This window comes from Bufo bufo, chromosome 2, assembly GCF_905171765.1.
Source record: "Bufo bufo chromosome 2, aBufBuf1.1, whole genome shotgun sequence".
Taxonomy (NCBI): Eukaryota; Metazoa; Chordata; class Amphibia; order Anura; family Bufonidae; genus Bufo; species Bufo bufo.
In genome coordinates this window covers 118802939-118828214 of record NC_053390.1, presented here as the reverse complement: position 1 = coordinate 118828214, position 25276 = coordinate 118802939, and positions in this window count along the sequence as shown.

Genomic DNA, 25276 nt, shown 5'->3' with positions numbered 1-25276 from the left:
AAAACGGCTGCTTAATAGGAGTGATAGTGAGCTAAAAGAAAGCATAGCTCAAACTAAAAAAGTTTAGCGATCACATTCATTTTGCTAAAAAGGAGACCTTATTACAGCAGAATATAGAACGGTTTACGTGTTACATAAAAGAAAAGAAACACCTTCTATACAATAGGGACATCAAGCACTTCAAGGAAGGGAAGATCTTTGACTTTGGGCCCAAACGACCTACTACATCGGAGGTTGATACAGAATTATCGTCCTCCGAGGCAGATACGGACATTGAAACAGGATCTAACACATATAGAGGTAGAGGGGGATCCAGAGGATCATCACGAACACGTGGTGGGAGACAACGCGGAAGATCAGGCAGAGGATCTAGGGGGGGTTTTTTAGACAATACACCCCCAGTGTCAGACTACCTGCTACGCCACAAAAAGACAACAGAGGGTCCCAAATAGAGGAGCTCCAAGTGGTAAATCTGTCTAAACGTACGCTGTCTCAACCAGAAATGGATGTTTTAAGAAAGGGTCTCTCTTTTGTACCTCTACAAAAATTTTATCTGTTCAGTTGGGTCAAAGACCTTCACCTCTATGCACGCAAGCTTAAATGGAAAAAAATTTTCCTTACTCATGACACTCGCATGTGTCACGAGTTGGGCATTAGGATGGAGGAGCTAGAAGATGTACAGCTACTGGCGGGTCTGTATGAGGAAGGCACTAAGGACATTGGTGATGGACCATTCACAGACTTGCGACATCCGTCCAAGATGTTCCCCCCGATAAGTGACAATACCCCCATTGACACCTTTGTCACGGTTGTCACTCAGGACCTTCGTAATTTGAAGGGCCAAACTGCAGGTCGTGACAACCTTAGTCCCCAGGAAAAAACAGCATTGGGAGGCTTAGAGGGTGACACTAACATAGTCATCAAACATAGATCAGGAGGCGTATTGTGAGATGTGCCTCACCATCTTACGAGATACTACCACGTACAGACGTCTTCCATCGGATCCAACTTCCATTTTCAGTGAACAGCTGTCTACACTCCTAAAGGCAGCGGCAAGGGAGAAACTTATAAGCAAGACCAAGTTGGAGTTCTTGTCACCTAAGTTCCCAATTCGTGCTGTGTTTTATAGTCTTTCTAAGCTGCATAAGCAGAGTACACCTTTGAAAGGCAGACCCATCGTGTCAGGGATTGGGAGCCTCACAGCTAACATTAGCACTTATGTTGATGTGATCTTGAGGCCCTTTGTGGCATGTCTACCATCTTATGCCCGCGACACGGTGGATGTTCTACAACGCCTTGAGGGTATTGTATGTGAGACAGACACTTGGCTGGCCAGTTTGGATGTGGAGGCCCTATACAGCTCTATTCCACATGATAAGGGCTGTCAAGCTGTACGGGCCTTCCTCCAACAGAGAGGTGCACACCTTATCCGCCACAACACCTTTGTGATGGATTTATTAGAATTTGTCCTTAATCATAACGTGTTCCTGTTTGACCGTCAGGTTTTCCACCAGCTCAGGGGAGTTGCGATGGGTAGCCCATGTGCCCCGACTTATGCAAATCTCTACCTGGGCTGGTGGGAAAAGGAGGTTGTGTTTGGCGATTCCATGGAACAGTACACGTCGTCGATATTAATCTGGATTAGGTATATCGACGACGTGTTTCTGCTATGGAAAGGGTCCAAGGACTGGTTTACTAAATTTGTAGCTGAACTAAACAGTAACCAGTTGGGCCTATTTTTTACGTCCGATATACAGGAAAGGGCAATTACATTTTTGGACTTGACTGTCACTGTGTCATCAGACAGGAGAATTACGACCAACTTGTTTCGTAAGCAGACAGCTACAAACAGTCTGCTGAGGTGGGACAGTGGCCACCCCTTGGCCCTCAGACGCGGCATTCCGAAGGGCCAGTATCTGAGAGCTAGGAGGAACTGTTCCGAACTTCGGGATTTTAAGGTGGCTGCGAATGATCTGCGGTCACGGTTCACACGCAGGGGGTATCCTGAGCATACACTCAGACAGGCCTACCATCACTCGATGAGTGTGAGCCGTGACCAATTATTGACACCTAAACAGAGGACCCACATCTCCCGAGAATCATAGCGACATAAGACAAAGCAGAAGTGCATATACGGGAGATTCTTCAAAAACATTGGCCCATCCTGCAATCGGACCCTGACATTGGTACACTAGTGGCAGATCGTCCCGCCATCACGTACCGCCGCAGCTCTAATATTCGTGATCGCCTGGTCCACAGTATTTATCTACACCCCACATCTGACACCTGGCTCAGGAATACGCTTACTGGCACCTTCCCATGTGGTAAATGTGTCATCTGCAGTAACATCATGAAGGGGTCATATTTCGTGAGCCAGGTAACAAAGGAGAGATTTTGTATCAGATCTCTGATCAGATGTACATCAGTGGGAGTAGTATACCTCATCACCTGTGTGTGTGGTTTACAGTATGTGGGGAAAACCAGGCGCGAGCTACGGAGACGTGTTGGCGAACACCTTTTGGACATCAAGAACAAGCGCGATACATCTGTTGCACGTCACGTCTGTGAGTCTTATGAGGGCAATCCAGACGTACTTTGTGTCCAGGGGATTGAACATGTAACCTCATCCATCCGCGGAGGTGACATAAACGTGTCACTGCTCCGCAAGGAGACACAGTGGATCTTTAAACTAGACACTGTTCATCCCAAGGGACTCAATGAGGCATTGTCCTTTGCATGCTTTATCTAGAGCTCGCTTGCATTATTTAGTAGCGCTCTTATATGTCCTCTGGGTTATCCCTGAACACTAGTTTTTACATCATCTAATGTATAGGGATGTATTCCGTCAGACCTTCCAACTCTAACATGTTTCTTATCTGCTGTATATTGTTTATATATGGCTGTCCTTTTCCTTTATTGACCCCCCTGTAACATCCTGATCACCTTATCTTAGCGCTGTCACTTGCCTGGTTTGCGACCGCATTGTAAGTATCCCCTTAGATGCAGAGAGCAGAGTGATGCTCCTCCCCGTGCTGGCACTATGCTGGAGAGGGCGACGGCATCGTCAGGGAGCGCATCAGAGGATGCGTCTCTATCCCTGATTGGATGCTGGAGCCGGCACCCACCGGCATGGGGGCGGGTCTTAGATTACTTAGTCTCGGCGTGCGGCTGGCCACACATGGCCAGCACAGTGCCGAGAGACGCACGTTACAGTGCAGTGTTCTGTATATGACATCTAATAGAAAGTGCAGCTCGCTCCTGATGAGACATGCGGTCATCCTAGCATGTTGAAACGCGTAGAGCGCAGCACTGATGTCAGCTGTGCTTTGGGCAGAGGGCATATTAATACAGTGATACTACGATCACCAGTGCCGCTGTGAGAGCACAGTTTGTTGATACCTCGCTTAGCCTATAGGGGAGCAGTCTCTGGGACACACTAGCCCATTGGACTGCAATCACCAATATATGCAATTATTAGCCTGCTAGTATTCACCATTAGCAGCTATATAAATATTTGCATATTATATGGTAATCCCAGGCTGGGTGCTGTATCCACTACACCTTATATATTAAGGCTAGGATATCAATCAGTGTGCCCCAACACTGGATTCCTGCCACATATATATAGGTGGTTCATTCAGGCTATCAGAGTTGTGGATGGTATAATTCCGTTCCCTCTCCACACTACTGATTCCTGTACGCCTGATTTTATCTACACCCACCTTAATTCTTAATAAAATATTTATTGTTTTTGTTACCAACGTTCTGTCAGGCTGAGATTTGAATATTTAGTAGTGAACGTGTACCCCACACCATACCTTTTTTGTGTGCGCTGTTATCATAATGGAATCCTCAATAATATTTTCTGCTGACCATACAAAATTTGTGACATCATAATAGAACCCTGGATACCATCATCTGCTGACCATACATTGTGACATCATAATGGAATCAAGGATACTATCATCTTATTACTATACATTGTGACATCATAATGGAATCCTGGATAGTATTATCTGCTCACCTTACATTGTGACATCATAATGAAATCCTGGATACTATCACCTGCTGAACATATATTGTGACATCATAATGGAATCCTGAATACTATTATCTGCTGGCTATCCATTGTGACATCATAATGGAACCCTGGATACTATTAAATGCTGACAATACATTGTGACATCATAATGGAATCCTGGATACTATCATCTTGTTACTATACATTGTGACATCATAATGGAATCCAGGATACTATTATCTGCTGACCATACATTGTGACATCATAATGGAATCCTGAATACTATTATCTGCTGGCCATCCATTGTGACATCATAATGGAACCCTGGATACTATTAAATGCTGACAATACATTGTGACATCATAATGGAATCCTGGATACTATCATCTTGTTACTATACATTGTGACATCATAATGGAATCCAGGATACTATTATCTGCTGACCATACATTGTGACATCATAATGGAATCCTGAATACTATTATCTGCTGACCATACATTCTGACATCATAATGGAATCCTGGATACTATCATCTGCTCACCTTACATTGTGACATCATAATGGAATCCTGGATACTATCACCTGCTGACCATACATTGTGACATCATAATGGAATCCTGGATACTATTATCTGCGGACCATACATTGTGACATCATAATGGAATCCTGGATACTATCATCTGCTCAACTTACATTGTGACATCATAATGAAATCCTGAATACTATCATCTGCTTACCATACATTGTCACATCATAACGGAATCCTGGATAGTATTATGTACTGACCATACATTGTGACATCACAATGGAATGCTAGATACCATCATCTGAAGACCATACATTGTGACATCATAATGGAATCCCGGAAACATTATGACATCATAATGTAATCCTAGATACTATCACCTGCTGACCATACATTGTGACTTCATAATGGAATCCTGAATACTATCATCTGCTTACCATACATTGTGACATCATAACGGAATCCTGGATAGTATTATCTACTGACCATACATTGTGACATCACAATGGAATCCTGGATAACATCATCTGCTGACCATACATTGTGACATCATAATGGAATCCTGGATACTATCATCTGCTTAACTTACATTGTGACATTATAATGGAATCCTGAATACTATCATCTGCTTACCATAATTTGTGACATCATAACGGAATCCTGGATAGTATTATCTACTGATCATACATTGTGACATCATAATGGAACCCTGGATACTATTATATGCTGGCAATACATTGTGACATCATAATGGAACCCTGGATACTATTATCAGCTCACCTTACATTGTGACATCATAATGGAATCCTGGATACTATCACCTGCTGACCATACATTGTGACATCATAATGGAATCCTGAATACTATTATCTGCTGACCATCCATTGTGACATCATAATGGAACCCTGGATACTATTAAATGCTGACAATACATTGTGACATCATAATGGAATCCTTGATACTATCATCTTATTACTATACATTGTGACATCATAATGGAATCCTGGATACTATTATCTGCTGACCATACATTGTGACATCATAATGGAACCCTGGATACTATTATATGCTGACAATACATTGTGACATCATAATGGAATCCTAGATACTATCACCTGCTGACCATACATTGTGACATCATAATGGAATCCTGGATACTATCACCTGCTGACAATACATTGTGACATCATAATAGAACCCTGGATACTATTATCTGCTGACCATACATTGTGATATCATAATGGAATCCTGTATGCTATTACCTGCTGACCATACATTGTGACATCATAATAGAACCCTGGATACTATTATCTGCTGACAATACACTGTGACATCATTGTGTGCGCTGTTAGTTTAATTCTTTTATATTGGGGAATGGCAGGTTTTCTGTCAAGTGACTTTAGCGCGGAGAGCTGGTTAGGGGACCCTAAGGAGGTCTTTTCTGAAAAGGAACTGTCATCCCAGACAGCATATGTGAGACATCATAATGGAATCCTGAATACTATTATCTGCTGACCATCCATTGTGACATCATAATGGAACCCTGGATACTATTAAATGCTGACAATACATTGTGACATCATAATGGAATCCTTGATACCATCATCTTATTACTATACATTGTGACGTCATAATGGAATCCTGGATACTATTATCTGCTGACCATACATTGTGACATCATAATAGAACCCTGGATACTATTATCTGCTGACCATACATTGTGATATCATAATGGAATCCTGTATGCTATTACCTGCTGACCATACATTGTGACATCATAATAGAACCCTGGATACTATTATCTGCCGACAATACATTGTGACATCATTGTGTGCGCTGTTAGTTTAATTCTTTAATATTGGGGAATGGCAGGTTTTCTTTCAAGTGACTTTAGCGCGGAGAGCTGGTTAGGGGACCCTAAGGAGGTCTTTTCTGAAAAGGAACTGTCATCCCAGACAGCATATGTGAGCATTACATCCTCTTTCAAAAACCTGACCCGTGTATACAAGGATTATATACGGTGTTGGTGGGAGGTCCAAACCCTGGACACGTATATTAAGAACAATATTGTTCCAAGAGGATTAAGAAATCCAATTCTTCCTACCGCCCGTGTTTGTAACAGTGATTTCCTCGCCAAGTGGGAGCAAGAGTCGATTGATGGCTCTTTACGCCTTATGAGGTTACTACTTGACGAGGAAAAACGGCTGCTTAATAGGAGTGATAGTGAGCTAAAAGAAAGCATAGCTCAAACTAAAAAAGTTTAGCGATCACATTGATTTTGCTAAAAAGGAGACCTTATTACAGCAGAATATAGAACGGTTTACGTGTTACATAAAAGAAAAGAAACACCTTCTATACAATAGGGACATCAAGGACTTCAAGGAAGGGAAGATCTTTGACTTTGGGCCCAAACGACCTACTACATCGGAGGTTGATACAGAATTATCGTCCTCCGAGGCAGATACGGACATTGAAACAGGATCTAACACATATAGAGGTAGAGGGGGATCCAGAGGATCATCACGAACACGTGGTGGGAGACAACGCGGAAGATCAGGCAGAGGATCTAGGGGGGGTTTTTTAGACAATACACCCCCAGTGTCAGACTACCTGCTACGCCACAAAAAGACAACAGAGGGTCCCAAATAGAGGAGCTCCAAGTGGTAAATCTGTCTAAACGTACGCTGTCTCAACCAGAAATGGATGTTTTAAGAAAGGGTCTCTCTTTTGTACCTCTACAAAAATTTTATCTGTTCAGTTGGGTCAAAGACCTTCACCTCTATGCACGCAAGCTTAAATGGAAAAAAAATTTCCTTACTCATGACACTCGCACGTGTCACGAGTTGGGCATTAGGATGGAGGAGCTAGAAGATGTACAGCTACTGGCGGGTCTGTATGAGGAAGGCACTAAGGACATTGGTGATGGACCATTCACAGACTTGCGACATCCGTCCAAGATGTTCCCCCCGATAAGTGACAATACCCCCATTGACACCTTTGTCACGGTTGTCACTCAGGACCTTCGTAATTTGAAGGGCCAAACTGCAGGTCGTGACAACCTTAGTCCCCAGGAAAAAACAGCATTGGGAGGCTTAGAGGGTGACACTAACATAGTCATCAAACATAGATCAGGAGGCGTATTGTGAGATGTGCCTCACCATCTTACGAGATACTACCACGTACAGACGTCTTCCATCGGATCCAACTTCCATTTTCAGTGAACAGCTGTCTACACTCCTAAAGGCAGCGGCAAGGGAGAAACTTATAAGCAAGACCAAGTTGGAGTTCTTGTCACCTAAGTTCCCAATTCGTGCTGTGTTTTATAGTCTTCCTAAGCTGCATAAGCAGAGTACACCTTTGAAAGGCAGACCCATCGTGTCAGGGATTGGGAGCCTCACAGCTAACATTAGCACTTATGTTGATGTGATCTTGAGGCCCTTTGTGGCATGTCTACCATCTTATGCCCGCGACACGGTGGATGTTCTACAACGCCTTGAGGGTATTGTATGTGAGACAGACACTTGGCTGGCCAGTTTGGATGTGGAGGCCCTATACAGCTCTATTCCACATGATAAGGGCTGTCAAGCTGTACGGGCCTTCCTCCAACAGAGAGGTGCACACCTTATCCGCCACAACACCTTTGTGATGGATTTATTAGAATTTGTCCTTAATCATAACGTGTTCCTGTTTGACCGTCAGGTTTTCCACCAGCTCAGGGGAGTTGCGATGGGTAGCCCATGTGCCCCGACTTATGCAAATCTCTACCTGGGCTGGTGGGAAAAGGAGGTTGTGTTTGGCGATTCCATGGAACAGTACACGTCGTCGATATTAATCTGGATTAGGTATATCGACGACGTGTTTCTGCTATGGAAAGGGTCCAAGGACTGGTTTACTAAATTTGTAGCTGATCTAAACAGTAACCAGTTGGGCCTATTTTTTACGTCCGATATACAGGAAAGGGCAATTACATTTTTGGACTTGACTGTCACTGTGTCATCAGACAGGAGAATTACGACCAACTTGTTTCGTAAGCAGACAGCTAGAAACAGTCTGCTGAGGTGACACAGTGGCCACCCCTTGGCCCTCAGACGCGGCATTCCGAAGGGCCAGTATCTGAGGGCTAGGAGGAACTGTTCCGAACTTCGGGATTTTAAGGTGGCTGTGAATGATCTGCGGTCACGGTTCACACGCAGGGGGTATCCTGAGCATACACTCAGACAGGCCTACCATCACTCGATGAGTGTGAGCCGTGACCAATTATTGACACCTAAACAGAGGCCACCGGACCCACATCTCCCGAGAATCATAGCGACATATGACAAAGCAGAAGTGCATATACGGGAGATTCTTCAAAAACATTGGCCCATCCTGCAATCGGACCCTGACATTGGTACACTAGTGGCAGATCGTCCCGCCATCACGTACCGCCGCAGCTCTAATATTCGTGATCGCCTGGTCCACAGTATTTATCTACACCCCACATCTGACACCTGGCTCAGGAATACGCTTACTGGCACCTTCCCATGTGGTAAATGTGTCATCTGCAGTAACATCATGAAGGGGTCATATTTCGTGAGCCAGGTAACAAAGGAGAGATTTTGTATCAGATCTCTGATCAGATGTACATTAGTGGGAGTAGTATACCTCATCACCTGTGTGTGTGGTTTACAGTATGTGGGGAAAACCAGGCGCGAGCTACGGAGACGTGTTGGCGAACACCTTTTGGACATCAAGAACAAGCGCGATACATCTGTTGCACGTCACGTCTGAGAGTCTCATGAGGGCAATCCAGACGTACTTCGTGTCCAGGGGATTGAACATGTCACCTCATCCATCCGCGGAGGTGACATAAACGTGTCACTGCTCCGCAAGGAGACACAGTGGATCTTTAAACTAGACACTGTTCATCCCAAGGGACTCAATGAGGCATTGTCCTTTGCATGCTTTATCTAGAGCTCGCTTGCATTATTTAGTAGCGCTCTTATATGTCCTCTGGGTTATCCCTGAACACTAGTTTTTACATCATCTAATGTATAGGGATGTATTCCGTCAGACCTTCCAACTCTAACATGTTTCTTATCTGCTGTATATTGTTTATATATGGCTGTCCTTTTCCTTTATTGACCCCCCTGTAACATCCTGATCACCTTATCTTAGCGCTGTCACTTGCCTGGTTTGCGACCGCATTGTAAGTATCCCCTTAGATGCAGAGAGCAGAGTGATGCTCCTCCCCGTGCTGGCACTATGCTGGAGAGGGCGACGGCATCGTCAGGGAGCGCATCAGAGGATGCGTTTCTGTCCCTGATTGGATGCTGGAGCCGGCACCCACCAGCATGGGGGCGGGTCTTAGATTACTTAGTCTCGGCGGGCGGCTGGCCACACATGGCCAGCACAGTGCCGAGAGACGCACGTTACAGTGCAGTGTTCAGTATATGACATTTAATAGAAAGTGTAGCTCGCTCCTGATGAGACATGCGGTCATCCTAGCATGTTGAAACGCGTAGAGCGCAGCACTGATGTCAGCTGTGCTTAGGGCAGAGGGCATATTAATACAGTGATACTACGATCACCAGTGCCGCTGTGAGAGCACAGTTTGTTGATACCTCGCTTAGCCTATAGGGGAGCAGTCTCTGGGACACACTAGCCCATTGGACTGCAATCACCAATATATGCAATTATTAGCCTGCTAGTATTCACCATTAGCAGCTATATAAATATTTGCATATTATATGGTAATCCCAGGCTGGGTGCTGTATCCACTACACCTTATATATTAAGGCTAGGATATCAATCAGTGTGCCCCAACACTGGATTCCTGCCACATATATATAGGTGGTTCATTCAGGCTATCAGAGTTGTGGATGGTATAATTCCGTTCCCTCTCCACACTACTGATTCCTGTACGCCTGATTTTATCTACACCCACCTTAATTCTTAATAAAATATTTATTGTTTTTGTTACCAACGTTCTGTCAGGCTGAGATTTGAATATTTAGTAGTGAACGTGTACCCCACACCATACCTTTTTTGTGTGCGCTGTTATCATAATGGAATCCTCAATAATATTTTCTGCTGACCATACAAAATTTGTGACATCATAATAGAACCCTGGATACCATCATCTGCTGACCATACATTGTGACATCATAATGGAATCAAGGATACTATCATCTTATTACTATACATTGTGACATCATAATGGAATCCTGGATAGTATTATCTGCTCACCTTACATTGTGACATCATAATGGAATCCTGGATACTATCACCTGCTGAACATATATTGTGACATCATAATGGAATCCTGAATACTATTATCTGCTGGCCATCCATTGTGACATCATAATGGAACCCTGGATACTATTAAATGCTGACAATACATTGTGACATCATAATGGAATCCTGGATACTATCATCTTGTTACTATACATTGTGACATCATAATGGAATCCTGGATACTATTATCTGCTGACCATACATTGTGACATCATAATGGAATCCTGAATACTATTATCTGCTGGCCATCCATTGTGACATCATAATGGAACCCTGGATACTATTAAATGCTGACAATACATTGTGACATCATAATGGAATCCTGGATACTATCATCTTGTTACTATACATTGTGACATCATAATGGAATCCAGGATACTATTATCTGCTGACCATACATTGTGACATCATAATGGAATCCTGAATACTATTATCTGCTGACCATACATTCTGACATCATAATGGAATCCTGGATACTATCATCTGCTCACCTTACATTGTGACATCATAATGGAATCCTGGATACTATCACCTGCTGACCATACATTGTGACATCATAATGGAATCCTGGATACTATTATCTGCGGACCATACATTGTGACATCATAATGGAATCCTGGATACTATCATCTGCTCAACTTACATTGTGACATCATAATGAAATCCTGAATACTATCATCTGCTTACCATACATTGTCACATCATAACGGAATCCTGGATAGTATTATGTACTGACCATACATTGTGACATCACAATGGAATGCTAGATACCATCATCTGAAGACCATACATTGTGACATCATAATGGAATCCCGGAAACATTATGACATCATAATGTAATCCTAGATACTATCACCTGCTGACCATACATTGTGACTTCATAATGGAATCCTGAATACTATCATCTGCTTACCATACATTGTGACATCATAACGGAATCCTGGATAGTATTATCTACTGACCATACATTGTGACATCACAATGGAATCCTGGATACCATCATCTGCTGACCATACATTGTGACATCATAATGGAATCCTGGATACTATCATCTGCTTAACTTACATTGTGACATTATAATGGAATCCTGAATACTATCATCTGCTTACCATAATTTGTGACATCATAACGGAATCCTGGATAGTATTATCTACTGATCATACATTGTGACATCATAATGGAACCCTGGATACTATTATATGCTGGCAATACATTGTGACATCATAATGGAACCCTGGATACTATTATCAGCTCACCTTACATTGTGACATCATAATGGAATCCTGGATACTATCACCTGCTGACCATACATTGTGACATCATAATGGAATCCTGAATACTATTATCTGCTGACCATCCATTGTGACATCATAATGGAACCCTGGATACTATTAAATGCTGACAATACATTGTGACATCATAATGGAATCCTTGATACTATCATCTTATTACTATACATTGTGACATCATAATGGAATCCTGGATACTATTATCTGCTGACCATACATTGTGACATCATAATGGAACCCTGGATACTATTATATGCTGACAATACATTGTGACATCATAATGGAATCCTAGATACTATCACCTGCTGACCATACATTGTGACATCATAATGGAATCCTGGATACTATCACCTGCTGACAATACATTGTGACATCATAATAGAACCCTGGATACTATTATCTGCTGACCATACATTGTGATATCATAATGGAATCCTGTATGCTATTACCTGCTGACCATACATTGTGACATCATAATAGAACCCTGGATACTATTATCTGCTGACAATACACTGTGACATCATTGTGTGCGCTGTTAGTTTAATTCTTTTATATTGGGGAATGGCAGGTTTTCTGTCAAGTGACTTTAGCGCGGAGAGCTGGTTAGGGGACCCTAAGGAGGTCTTTTCTGAAAAGGAACTGTCATCCCAGACAGCATATGTGAGACATCATAATGGAATCCTGAATACTATTATCTGCTGACCATCCATTGTGACATCATAATGGAACCCTGGATACTATTAAATGCTGACAATACATTGTGACATCATAATGGAATCCTTGATACCATCATCTTATTACTATACATTGTGACGTCATAATGGAATCCTGGATACTATTATCTGCTGACCATACATTGTGACATCATAATAGAACCCTGGATACTATTATCTGCTGACCATACATTGTGATATCATAATGGAATCCTGTATGCTATTACCTGCTGACCATACATTGTGACATCATAATAGAACCCTGGATACTATTATCTGCCGACAATACATTGTGACATCATTGTGTGCGCTGTTAGTTTAATTCTTTAATATTGGGGAATGGCAGGTTTTCTTTCAAGTGACTTTAGCGCGGAGAGCTGGTTAGGGGACCCTAAGGAGGTCTTTTCTGAAAAGGAACTGTCATCCCAGACAGCATATGTGAGCATTACATCCTCTTTCAAAAACCTGACCCGTGTATACAAGGATTATATACGGTGTTGGTGGGAGGTCCAAACCCTGGACACGTATATTAAGAACAATATTGTTCCAAGAGGATTAAGAAATCCAATTCTTCCTACCGCCCGTGTTTGTAACAGTGATTTCCTCGCCAAGTGGGAGCAAGAGTCGATTGATGGCTCTTTACGCCTTATGAGGTTACTACTTGACGAGGAAAAACGGCTGCTTAATAGGAGTGATAGTGAGCTAAAAGAAAGCATAGCTCAAACTAAAAAAGTTTAGCGATCACATTGATTTTGCTAAAAAGGAGACCTTATTACAGCAGAATATAGAACGGTTTACGTGTTACATAAAAGAAAAGAAACACCTTCTATACAATAGGGACATCAAGGACTTCAAGGAAGGGAAGATCTTTGACTTTGGGCCCAAACGACCTACTACATCGGAGGTTGATACAGAATTATCGTCCTCCGAGGCAGATACGGACATTGAAACAGGATCTAACACATATAGAGGTAGAGGGGGATCCAGAGGATCATCACGAACACGTGGTGGGAGACAACGCGGAAGATCAGGCAGAGGATCTAGGGGGGGTTTTTTAGACAATACACCCCCAGTGTCAGACTACCTGCTACGCCACAAAAAGACAACAGAGGGTCCCAAATAGAGGAGCTCCAAGTGGTAAATCTGTCTAAACGTACGCTGTCTCAACCAGAAATGGATGTTTTAAGAAAGGGTCTCTCTTTTGTACCTCTACAAAAATTTTATCTGTTCAGTTGGGTCAAAGACCTTCACCTCTATGCACGCAAGCTTAAATGGAAAAAAAATTTCCTTACTCATGACACTCGCACGTGTCACGAGTTGGGCATTAGGATGGAGGAGCTAGAAGATGTACAGCTACTGGCGGGTCTGTATGAGGAAGGCACTAAGGACATTGGTGATGGACCATTCACAGACTTGCGACATCCGTCCAAGATGTTCCCCCCGATAAGTGACAATACCCCCATTGACACCTTTGTCACGGTTGTCACTCAGGACCTTCGTAATTTGAAGGGCCAAACTGCAGGTCGTGACAACCTTAGTCCCCAGGAAAAAACAGCATTGGGAGGCTTAGAGGGTGACACTAACATAGTCATCAAACATAGATCAGGAGGCGTATTGTGAGATGTGCCTCACCATCTTACGAGATACTACCACGTACAGACGTCTTCCATCGGATCCAACTTCCATTTTCAGTGAACAGCTGTCTACACTCCTAAAGGCAGCGGCAAGGGAGAAACTTATAAGCAAGACCAAGTTGGAGTTCTTGTCACCTAAGTTCCCAATTCGTGCTGTGTTTTATAGTCTTCCTAAGCTGCATAAGCAGAGTACACCTTTGAAAGGCAGACCCATCGTGTCAGGGATTGGGAGCCTCACAGCTAACATTAGCACTTATGTTGATGTGATCTTGAGGCCCTTTGTGGCATGTCTACCATCTTATGCCCGCGACACGGTGGATGTTCTACAACGCCTTGAGGGTATTGTATGTGAGACAGACACTTGGCTGGCCAGTTTGGATGTGGAGGCCCTATACAGCTCTATTCCACATGATAAGGGCTGTCAAGCTGTACGGGCCTTCCTCCAACAGAGAGGTGCACACCTTATCCGCCACAACACCTTTGTGATGGATTTATTAGAATTTGTCCTTAATCATAACGTGTTCCTGTTTGACCGTCAGGTTTTCCACCAGCTCAGGGGAGTTGCGATGGGTAGCCCATGTGCCCCGACTTATGCAAATCTCTACCTGGGCTGGTGGGAAAAGGAGGTTGTGTTTGGCGATTCCATGGAACAGTACACGTCGTCGATATTAATCTGGATTAGGTATATCGACGACGTGTTTCTGCTATGGAAAGGGTCCAAGGACTGGTTTACTAAATTTGTAGCTGATCTAAACAGTAACCAGTTGGGCCTATTTTTTACGTCCGATATACAGGAAAGGGCAATTACATTTTTGGACTTGACTGTCACTGTGTCATCAGACAGGAGAATTACGACCAACTTGTTTCGTAAGCAGACAGCTAGAAACAGTCTGCTGAGGTGACACAGTGGCCACCCCTTGGCCCTCAGACGCGGCATTCCGAAGGGCCAGTATCTGAGGGCTAGGAGGAACTGTTCCGAACTTCGGGATTTTAAGGTGGCTGTGAATGATCTGCGGTCACGGTTCACACGCAGGGGGTATCCTGAGCATACACTCAGACAGGCCTACCATCACTCGATGAGTGTGAGCCGTGACCAATTATTGACACCTAAACAGAGGCCACCGGACCCACATCTCCCGAGAATCATAGCGACATATGACAAAGCAGAAGTGCATATACGGGAGATTCTTCAAAAACATTGGCCCATCCTGCAATCGGACCCTGACATTGGTACACTAGTGGCAGATCGTCCCGCCATCACGTACCGCCGCAGCTCTAATATTCGTGATCGCCTGGTCCACAGTATTTATCTACACCCCACATCTGACACCTGGCTCAGGAATACGCTTACTGGCACCTTCCCATGTGGTAAATGTGTCATCTGCAGTAACATCATGAAGGGGTCATATTTCGTGAGCCAGGTAACAAAGGAGAGATTTTGTATCAGATCTCTGATCAGATGTACATTAGTGGGAGTAGTATACCTCATCACCTGTGTGTGTGGTTTACAGTATGTGGGGAAAACCAGGCGCGAGCTACGGAGACGTGTTGGCGAACACCTTTTGGACATCAAGAACAAGCGCGATACATCTGTTGCACGTCACGTCTGAGAGTCTCATGAGGGCAATCCAGACGTACTTCGTGTCCAGGGGATTGAACATGTCACCTCATCCATCCGCGGAGGTGACATAAACGTGTCACTGCTCCGCAAGGAGACACAGTGGATCTTTAAACTAGACACTGTTCATCCCAAGGGACTCAATGAGGCATTGTCCTTTGCATGCTTTATCTAGAGCTCGCTTGCATTATTTAGTAGCGCTCTTATATGTCCTCTGGGTTATCCCTGAACACTAGTTTTTACATCATCTAATGTATAGGGATGTATTCCGTCAGACCTTCCAACTCTAACATGTTTCTTATCTGCTGTATATTGTTTATATATGGCTGTCCTTTTCCTTTATTGACCCCCCTGTAACATCCTGATCACCTTATCTTAGCGCTGTCACTTGCCTGGTTTGCGACCGCACTAAGTATCCCCTCAGATGCAGAGAGCAGAGTGATGCTCCTCCCCGTGCTGGCACTATGCTGGAGAGGGCGACGGCATCGTCAGGGAGCGCATCAGAGGATGCGTTTCTGTCCCTGATTGGATGCTGGAGCCGGCACCCACCAGCATGGGGGCGGGTCTTAGATTACTTAGTCTCGGCGGGCGGCTGGCCACACATGGCCAGCACAGTGCCGAGAGACGCACGTTACAGTGCAGTGTTCAGTATATGACATCTAATAGAAAGTGCAGCTCGCTCCTGATGAGACATGCGGTCATCCTAGCATGTTGAAACGCGTAGAGCGCAGCACTGATGTCAGCTGTGCTTTGGGCAGAGGGCATATTAATACAGTGATACTACGATCACCAGTGCCGCTGTGAGAGCACAGTTTGTTGATACCTCGCTTAGCCTATAGGGGAGCAGTCTCTGGGACACACTAGCCCATTGGACTGCAATCACCAATATATGCAATTATTAGCCTGCTAGTATTCACCATTAGCAGCTATATAAATATTTGCATATTATATGGTAATCCCAGGCTGGGTGCTGTATCCACTACACCTTATATATTAAGGCTAGGATATCAATCAGTGTGCCCCAACACTGGATTCCTGCCACATATATATAGGTGGTTCATTCAGGCTATCAGAGTTGTGGATGGTATAATTCCGTTCCCTCTCCACACTACTGATTCCTGTACGCCTGATTTTATCTACACCCACCTTAATTCTTAATAAAATATTTATTGTTTTTGTTACCAACGTTCTGTCAGGCTGAGATTTGAATATTTAGTAGTGAACGTGTACCCCACACCATACCTTTTTTGTGTGCGCTGTTATCATAATGGAATCCTCAATAATATTTTCTGCTGACCATACAAAATTTGTGACATCATAATAGAACCCTGGATACCATCATCTGCTGACCATACATTGTGACATCATAATGGAATCAAGGATACTATCATCTTATTACTATACATTGTGACATCATAATGGAATCCTGGATAGTATTATCTGCTCACCTTACATTGTGACATCATAATGAAATCCTGGATACTATCACCTGCTGAACATATATTGTGACATCATAATGGAATCCTGAATACTATTATCTGCTGGCCATCCATTGTGACATCATAATGGAACCCTGGATACTATTAAATGCTGACAATACATTGTGACATCATAATTGAATCCTGGATACTATCATCTTGTTACTATACATTGTGACATCATAATGGAATCCAGGATACTATTATCTGCTGACCATACATTGTGACATCATAATGGAATCCTGAATACTATTATCTGCTGGCCATCCATTGTGACATCATAATGGAACCCTGGATACTATTAAATGCTGACAATACATTGTGACATCATAATGGAATCCTGGATACTATCATCTTGTTACTATACATTGTGACATCATAATGGAATCCAGGATACTATTATCTGCTGACCATACATTGTGACATCATAATGGAATCCTGAATACTATTATCTGCTGACCATACATTCTGACATCATAATGGAATCCTGGATACTATCATCTGCTCACCTTACATTGTGACATCATAATGGAATCCTGGATACTATCACCTGCTGACCATACATTGTGACATCATAATGGAATCCTGGATACTATTATCTGCGGACCATACATTGTGACATCATAATGGAATCCTGGATACTATCATCTGCTCAACTTACATTGTGACATCATAATGAAATCCTGAATACTATCATCTGCTTACCATACATTGTCACATCATAACGGAATCCTGGATAGTATTATGTACTGACCATACATTGTGACATCACAATGGAATGCTAGATACCATCATCTGAAGACCATACATTGTGACATCATAATGGAATCCTGGAAACATTATGACATCATAATGTAATCCTAGATACTATCATCTGATTACTATACATTGTGATATCATAATGTAATCCTAGATACTATCACCTGCTGACCATACATTGTGACTTCATAATGGAATCCTGAATACTATCATCTGCTTACCATACATTGTGACATCATAACGGAATCCTGGATAGTATTATCTACTGACCATACATTGTGACATCACAATGGAATCCTGGATAACATCATCTGCTGACCATACATTGTGACATCATAATGAAATCCTGGATACTATCATCTGCTTAACTTACATTGTGACATTATAATGGAATCCTGAATACTATCATCTGCTTACCATAATTTGTGACATCATAACGGAATCCTAGATAGTATTATCTACTGATCATACATTGTGACATCACAATGGAATCCTAGATACTATTATCTGCTGACCATACATTGTGACATCATAATGGAACCCTGGATACTATTATCTGCGGACCATACATTGTGACATCATAATGGAATCCTGAATACTATCATCTGCTTACCATACATTGTCACATCATAACGGAATCCTGGATAGTATTATGTACTGACCATACATTGTGACATCATAATGGAATCCTGGATACTATCATCTTATTACTATACATTGTGACATCATAATGGAATCCTGGATACTATTATCTGCTGACCATACATTGTGACATCATAAAGAAACCCTGGATACTATTATATGCTGACAATACATTGTAACATCATAATAGAATCCTGGATACTATTATCTGCTCACCTTACATTGTGACATCATAATGGAATCCTGGATACTATCACCTGCTGACCGTACATTGTGACTTCATAATGTAATCCTGAATACTATTATCTGCTGACCATCCATTGTGACATCATAATGGAATCCTGGATAATATTATCTGCTGACAATACATTGTGACATCATAATGGAATTCTGGATACTATTATCTGCAGACCATACATTGTGACATCATAATGGAATCCCGGAAACATTATGACATCATAATGTAATCCTAGATACTATCATCTGATTACTATACATTGTGATATCATAATATAATCCTAGATACTATCACCTGCTGACCATACATTGTGACATCATAATGGAATCCTGAATACTATCATCTGCTTACAATACATTGTGAAATCATAACGGAATCCTGGATAGTATTATCTACTGACCATACATTGTGAAATCACAATGGAATCCTGGATACCATCATCTGCTTAACTTACATTGTGACATTATAATGGAATCCTGAATACTATCATCTTCCTACCATATATTGTGACATCATAACGGAATCCTGGATAGTATTATCTACTGACCATACATTGTGACATCACAATGGAATCCTAGATACCATCATCTGCTGACCATACATTGTGACATCATAATGGAATCCTGGATACTATTATCTGCTGACCATACATTGTGACATCATAATGGAACCCTGAATACTATCACCTGCTGATCATACATTGTGACATCATAATGGAATCCTGAATACTATTATCTGCTGACCATCCATTGTGACATCATAATAGAACCCTGGATACTATTATATGCTGACAATACATTGTGACATCATAATGGAATCCTGGATACTATCACCTGCTGACCATACATTGTGACATCATAATGGAATTCTGAATACTTATATCTGCTGACCATCCATTGTGACATTATAATAGAACCCTGGATACTATTATCTGCTGACCATACATTATGATATCATAATGGAATCCTGTATGCTATTATCTGCTGACCATACATTGTGACATCATAATAGAACCCTGGATACTATTATCTGCTGACAATACATTGTGACATCATAATGGAATCCTCAATATTATTTTCTGCTGACCATACATTGTGACATCATAATAGAACACTGGATACCATCATCTGCTGACCATACATTGTGACATCATAATGGAATCAAGGATACTATCATCTTATTACTATACATTGTGACATCATAATGGAATCCTGGATAGTATTATCTGCTCACCTTACATTGTGACATCATAATGGAATCCTGGATACTATCACCTGCTGACCATATATTGTGACATCATAATGGAATCCTGAATACTATTATCTGCTGGCCATCCATTGTGACATCATAATGGAACCCTGGATACTATTAAATGCTGACAATACATTGTGACATCATAATGGAATCCTGGATACTATCATCTTGTTACTATACATTGTGACATCATAATGAAATCCTGGATACTATTATCTGCTCACCTTACATTGTGACATCATAATGGAATCCTGGATACTATCACCTGCTGACCATACATTGTGACATCATAATGGAATCCTGGATACTATTATCTGCGGACCATACATTGTGACATAATGGAATCCTGAATACTATTATCTGCTTACCATACATTGTGACATCATAACGGAATCCTGGATAGTATTATGTATTGACCATACATTGCGACATCACAATGGAATGCTAGATACCATCATCTGAATACCATACATTGTGACATCATAATGGAATCCTGGATACTATTATCTGCGGACCATACATTGTGACATCATAATGGAATCCTGGATACTATCATCGGCTCAACTTACATTGTGACATCATAATGGAATCCTGAATACTATCATCTGCTTACCATACATTGTGACATCATAACGGAATCCTGGATAGTATTATGTACTGACCATACATTGTGACATCACAACGGAATGCTAGATACCATCAACTGAAGACCATACATTGTGACATCATAATGGAACCCTGGATAATATTATCTGCTGACAATACATTGTGACATCATAATGGAACCCTGGATACTATTAAATGCTGATAATGCATTGTGACATCATAATGGAATCCTGGATACTATCACCTGCTGACCATACATTGTGACATCAAAATGGAATCCTGGATACTATCATCTGCTCACCTTACATTGTGACATCATAATGCAATCCTGGATACTATCACCTGCAGACCATACATTGTGACATCATAATGGAATCCTGAATACTATTTTCTGCTGACCATCCATTGTGACATCATAATGGAACCCTTGATACTATGACATGCTGACAATACATTGTGACATCATAATGGAATCTTGGATACTATTATCTTCTGAACATACATTGTGACATCATAATGCAATCCTGGATACTATCACCTGCTGACCATACATTGTGACATCATAATAGAATCCTGGATACTATTATCTGCTGACCATACATTGTGACATCATAATGTAATCCTGGATACTATCATCTGATTACTATACATCAGGGGTACTCAACTGGCGGACCGCGGTCCAAATACGGACCGCGGCCGCCAGTTTTCAGGACCCCGGCCATCCTTCAGATCGCTCCTCCTCTCCTGCACACTGTACCGTGCAGGAGGAGGAGCTTACCGGCGCACTTCCTCCTGTCCCACTCCCAGAGCGCTGAGCGCAGTGAGACATGTAGCGCTCCTCCTCTCCTGCACACTCTGGTACGTGCAGGAGGAGGAGCTTACCGGCGCACTTCCTCCTTCCCAGGGGCGCAGTGAGAGACGGCTCCCTCCACATGCAGGCACCAGCGCTTTCATCCGGCACCTGCAGGTGGAGGGAGCTTTCTCCCTCAGTGCGCTCACAGGTCCCTCCTCCCCTGCAGCAGCGGCAGCACATAAGGGAGCTTCAAGCTCCAATGGTCACTTACGTGCTGCTGGAGAGGGGAGGGAAATCACCACTGCCACCAATGAAATAAATGTCACATTTGGGAAGGAAGGGGGGTGTGGAGAGGGAGGGCTACTGAGAGGCGGGAACACGTCACTGACTGCTGAAAAGGACTCCAGTCAGTGTCGTGTTCCCATCTCTCCTGGGCCATCTTCTTTAGGTAACCTGATTAAATAAAGTGATTAAGCCCCATCAAACCATGATAGTTTTGTTCCGCATCCAATTCCCATTATTGGGGCATTGGATGCGGACCCCTTAGTTTCAATGGAGCGGAAAAAGATGCAGACAGCACACAGTGTGCTGTCTGCATCTCTTGTGGCCCCATTGTAATTAAGGGGTCCGCATCCAATCCCCCAATAATGGGAATTGGATGCGGAACAAAACTATCATATGTCTGTTCTGTGGCTTGGGTTGCCACCCGGCCAGTAGTTCACCAGCAAGGCTGGTATTTTAGTTCCCTTGCCGGTGCCAGAATTTTCCTGTAAGGACTGTTAAGGTACTTTCACACTTGCGGCAAGACGGATCCGACAGGCTGTTCACCCTGTCAGATCCGTCCTGCCGCTATTTCGCCGGACTGCCACTTCCCATTGACTATAGCGGGAGTGGAGCTACGGCGCAGCATGGCAGTGCACGGCATGAGGCCGCCAGACGAAAAAGTCGGACATGTAGTACTTTTAGTCTGGCGGCCTCTCACCGTGCTGCGCCGTAGCTCTGCCCCATCCCCATGATAGTCGATGGGCACAGTGCAGCGGCACGGCGAAGTAGTGGCAAGATGGATCTGACAGGGAGAGAAGCCTGTCGGATTCGTTCTGCTGCAAGTGTGAAAGTACCCTTACTAATGAGCGCTTCCATCATGGAACGCCCATTAGTACAGCATTTACCTCTACCGCTACTTGTGCTAGTAAAAAAAATATATATATTACAGTACCTCCACCTCCATTTGCTCACGCTGTGGAGAACACTCTATGCTGACTAGAAGCTCAGGACAGGACCTACAAGACGTCATCACGTTGGAGCACCGGTCCTGAGCTTGCAGTAAGCAGTGAATGTTCACCGCAGCCAGGTAATGGGGGCATTACTCTTACTGGGGGCACTAATGGGGACATTATTCTTACTGGGGGCATTATTCTTACCGGGGCACTAATGTGGCCATTACTAATTCTGGGACTTACCCGGGGCACTCCACTATAACGGCAGAGCGCCCCACGCGCATGGATCACATGATCGCATGGCATCTTTACTGTTGGCGTTCAGCTCGGACCTTCACCTGACTGCAGACCCAGGTATGTAGACCTTTAATAAAACTAGTTGAGTACCCCTGCTATACATTGTGACATCATAATGTAATCCTAGATACTATCAACTGCTGACCATACATTGTGACATTATAATGGAATCCTGAATACTATTATTTGCTGACCATACAATGTGACATCATAATGGAATCCTGGATACTATCATCTTCTCAAATTACATTGTGACATCATAATGGAATCCTGAATACTATCATTTGCTTACCATACATCGTGACATCATAACGGAATCCTGGATAGTATTATCTACTGATCATACATTGTGACATCACAATGGAATCCTAGATACCATCATCTGCTGACCATACATTGTGACATCATAATAGAATCCTGGATACCATTATCTGCTGACCATACATTGTGACATCATAATGGAATCCTGAATACTATTATCTGCTGAACATACATTGTGACATCATAATGGAATCCTGAATACTATTATCTGCTGACTATCCATTGTGAAATCATAATGGAACCCTGGATAGTATTAAATGCTGACAATACATTGTGACATCATAATGGAATCCTGGATACTATTATCTGCTGAACATACATTGTGACATCATAATGGAATCCTGGATACTATCACCTGCTGACCATACATTGTGACATCATAATAGAATCCTGGATACTATTATCTGCTGACCATACATTGTGACATCATAATGGAATCTTAGATACTATCATCTGCTCACCTTACATTGTGACATCATAATGGATTCCTGGATACTATCACCTGCTGACCATACATTGTGACATCATAATGGAATCCGGGATCCTATTATCTGCTGACCATACATTGTGACATCATAATGGAATCCTGGATACTATTATCTGCTGACCATACATTGTGACATCAGAATGGAATCCTGGATACTATTATCTTATTGCTATACATTGTGACATCATAATGGAATCCTGGATACTATCATCCGATTACTATACATTGTGACATCATAATGGAATCCTAGATACTATCACCTGCTGACCATACATTATGACGTCATAATGGAATCCTGAACACTATTATCTGCAGACCATACATTGTGACATCATAATGGAATCCTGGATACTATCATCTGCTCACCTTACATTGTGACATCATAATGGAACCCTGGATACTATTATCTGCTGACCATACATTGTGACATCATAATGGAATTCTAGATACTATCACCTGCTGACGATTCATTTTGACATCATAATAGAACCCTGGATACAATCATCTGCTGACCATACTTTCTAACATCATAATGGAATCTTAGATACTATCATCTGCTCACCTTACATTGTGACATCATAATGGAATCCGGGATCCTATTATCTGCTGACCATACATTGTGACATCATAATGGAATACTGGATACTATTATCTGCTGACAATACATTGTGACATTATAATGGAATCCCGGATACATTATGACATTATAATGTAATCCTAGATACTATCATCTAATTACTATACATTGTAATATCATAATGTAATCCTAGATACTATCACCTGCTGACCATACATTGTGACTTCATAATGGAATCCTGAATACTATTATCTGCTTACCATACATTGTGACATCATAATAGAATCCTGGATACTATCATCTGGTCACCTTACATTGTGACATCATAATGGAATCCTGGATACTATCACCTGCTGACAATACATTGTGACATCATAATGGAATCCTAAATACTATTATCTGCTGACCATACATTGTGACATCATAATGGAACCCTGGATACTATTATATGCTGACAATACATTGTGACATCATAATGGAATCCTGGATACTATTATCTGCAGACCATACATTGTGACATCATAATGGA